Source organism: Belonocnema kinseyi, chromosome 6 (genome assembly GCF_010883055.1).
Source record: "Belonocnema kinseyi isolate 2016_QV_RU_SX_M_011 chromosome 6, B_treatae_v1, whole genome shotgun sequence".
Taxonomy (NCBI): Eukaryota; Metazoa; Arthropoda; class Insecta; order Hymenoptera; family Cynipidae; genus Belonocnema; species Belonocnema kinseyi.
The window spans coordinates 79,626,215-79,629,404 of record NC_046662.1 but is presented as its reverse complement, the minus strand read 5'-3'; the positions used below and the strand labels follow the sequence as shown (position 1 = coordinate 79,629,404).

The 3,190-nt window shown below is 24.9% G+C and overlaps 1 protein-coding gene across 2 annotated transcripts in view; it reads right to left on the bottom strand.

The window, feature by feature from the left end:
- LOC117175170 (transmembrane protein 45B-like) overlaps nucleotides 1-3,190 on the bottom strand; it is a 17,726-nt gene that overhangs the window by 3,079 nt on the left and 11,457 nt on the right. Inside the window, exon 1 of one of the 2 annotated variants that reach the window (XM_033364771.1) lies at nucleotides 1,518-1,715. The exons of the other annotated variant lie outside the window; for it this stretch is intronic. The gene's annotated coding sequence lies outside the window, so the exon portion shown is untranslated. Of the gene's footprint in view, nucleotides 1-1,517; nucleotides 1,716-3,190 lie in introns of those variants that run through there. 2 annotated transcript variants of the gene reach the window in all.

Sequence of the window (3,190 nt, the reverse complement as noted above, 5' to 3'; positions counted from 1 at the left end):
GAGATCAATTAAAAAAAAAAATTATGAACTTTCAAACAAAAATATGAATTTTCAAGAAATATAGATTTTTCAGCTAAGAAAGAGTAAAATACTTCATAAAAATACGTGAATTTTAAAACAAATAATTCCATTTCTAACTTAATAAAGAGATAAATTTTCGATCAAACATGAAACGTTACATTCTTAGTAAAGCCATATAATTTTCTACAAAAAAAACGAATGTTCGTAAAAATAGTCAAATTTTCTGTCAGAGATGAACTTTTAAGCCAAAAGACGAATTTTCTGTAAAACAGTTGAATTTCTAACCCAAAAATATTAATTTAAATAAAAAAATAAAAAAAGTACTTTTTCAATTAAAAAAATATATACATTTTAAACCACATCAAAAAACAATTCTCGAAAAAGTAGTTGAATTTTTAGGCAGAGATAAACCTTCAACTAAAAAATATTTTTTTAGCGAAATAGTTTAACTTTTACCCAAGTAGTTTAATTTCCATTTAAAAAAGATCAATTTTAAACAAAATAATTCAACCTTCAACCAAAGAGATAAATTTTCAACTAAAATTATGCATTTTTAAGTGGAATAGTTAAAATTTTTGTTAAAAGAGTCCTCCCCCCCCTAAATAAAAAATTCAACCAGAAATGAATTTTCATCTAAAATGAAAAATCCTTACCAAGGAAATGATTTTTTTTAAGTGGTATAAGCTTCAGCCAAGTAATTTTATTTTAAAGGGAAAATGATTTTAATTTTGAATCAAAAACTGTTGAATTCAACTAATACAGACTTTGAATTTTGATTTTTAATTGAATTTTGAAAACCAAATTATGAATTTTTAACGAAAACTTAACTCTTCCAAAACAATAGAATTTTCAACGCAAAAATAAAAATTTTCAACAAATCAAAAAAGTACTATATGAAGGTGACCGCAAATATTTATTTTGAAAATTCTCTAATTTTTGCCTCACCAATGTTTTATTTTTCCTGGCCAATAATATTTAAACACCAGAATATTAATCTGGTAAAATTTTTAGCATATCTTTTATAAACGAAATAAAAATTTTTAAATTAAAATTTAATAAATTCGGTTTATAAAAATATTATAGTATTTAAATTTCATTATTGTGTTTTGTTATAAGCAAAGCGAAATATCACAATTCAATATTTTAATATTATTTATACCTATACTAATTTTTCTGTATAATGATTTCCTATAACCACGAACAAATTATATTAGGAAAACAATTATAGGCCGATACTGAATTCCCCAAAAAATATATTATGATACGACTTTTATTTAGTGTTTAATTTGAGTTAAGATTAATTTTTAATTCAGGATATTTATCTGAAAAGATCATAAAATAATAAAAAAGAGAATAAAAGAATTTACATAAGAAATACAATATAAAGTTACGATCTAAATTTGAATTATAATAAAAGAAAAAAGTAAATAACACGGTTATCATTAATTCATTATTGTTATAACATTAAATATATTGTATTACTTGTTCACTTTTACCTTTTTAATGAGTTGAGGCAAAAATAATTCTTTCGTTTTCAGTCAAGTTCACTAGTTTTTGACAGACAATGAATCATATTTCTCAGTCCACGCGCATTAAGAAAATTGATAAAATTAAATTGCACATATTGTAAAACACTAAAAACATTATAAATACTAATTGGCACTTTGGTAAATTAAATGAATAAACTTGTTGTGGTTTAAATAAATAAAAGAAACCTGGCCTGGAACAATTCGTTGTTCTAAAACTATTTTGAGGTTAGATTTTTTTTTTGAACCTTTTAATTTTAAAAAGCTTTTAAATTAGACAAGTCGGCAAGCGCTTATCCATTGTCGGTAAGTCAATGCCGGTAAGATCACTTTCCTCATAACATTAGCAGAGTCTTTACGAAAAATGTTTTGACTTGCTGGTAAAACAGTTTTCATATTCAAAAACAAGTATTTATTTAAATTCGTTCAAATTCAAAAGTTATGAATGAAGTAAGTACATTTATTTAATAAATTATTTGTAAAAAATGAATGAATCTTACCACTTGCATAAACTTCTCAAAAGTCCTAAAAATCGTGCGTTCATATAAAAAAGTAATTGTTTACGTAGGACTTACATTAAAAATTAGTAATCATAATTTTTAATTGATTCAGAACATTTTTTAAGCAGCGAATTATTTTTTTTAGTAGATATCACCCCACAGTAGATAATAGGACCTACAGTAGATACTCATTAATTGCAAGCAAAACGCTACACATATACGTAAAATAATTCATTTAAAATTTAATTCATTAACACGTATATTATTCTTATCATTAATTATATAAAATTAATTATTTTACACGCATAAACATTTTTAATTAATGATTATCTATTGTAGGTTACATTACCTACTGTAGGGTGGATTCTAGCGTAGCCCAACAACAAAAATTAGTTGTCTGTCTCATCCCTTATTTTCTTATTATTTGGTGTAGAAATAATTGTGCAATTTTGTAGAAATAAAAAAATATTTTTAACCATTGGTTCCAAAGCAAAAATAGGTAGGTATCACAGAAAAAAATTTTACTCTAATTTTATTCAACATACAAATTTAAAATTATTAAAAAGGACCTTATAAAAATATATAACTAACCTTAAACATTTTTCTGTTTCTTTTATACGTAACTATTAAGATACTCAGGTTTTCAAATAAATTTGCATTACAACTTAGAAATAAAAGACGCTTTATTTAACAGGGTCCACTGAGAACATTAAAAAAGCAAGGAACTATGTATTTTCTTTATTTAAAAGTGAAACCAATAAAATGTTATTAAAGAAATGATTTTTATATTTTGTATTAGTCTGTATTAGATTATATTTTTTAGTAACTCTCAGACTTATTTTCTGACGTCATTATAAAACAGTCATTTTACACACAAAGACGGTATTTTACCATTTTTTTATTGAGGGTGAAAAACTGTCAAAGAAGCAACGTATCGTTTGAAGGGGTTGTTTATCAAAGTTTGAGGGTAGTTTTCTGTCAAGCGTATACATTTTTAGTACCACAAAGTTCTTTTTGATAACACAGGCCGACAAAATTTGTCAAAGGTCCGGAACCAGAGACCAGACCTAGTATACCCGAAGGTTTTTGCTGCGCTGAATCCGAATCCGACCTCAGAAAAATTCCATCACCCTCAGTTTTCGA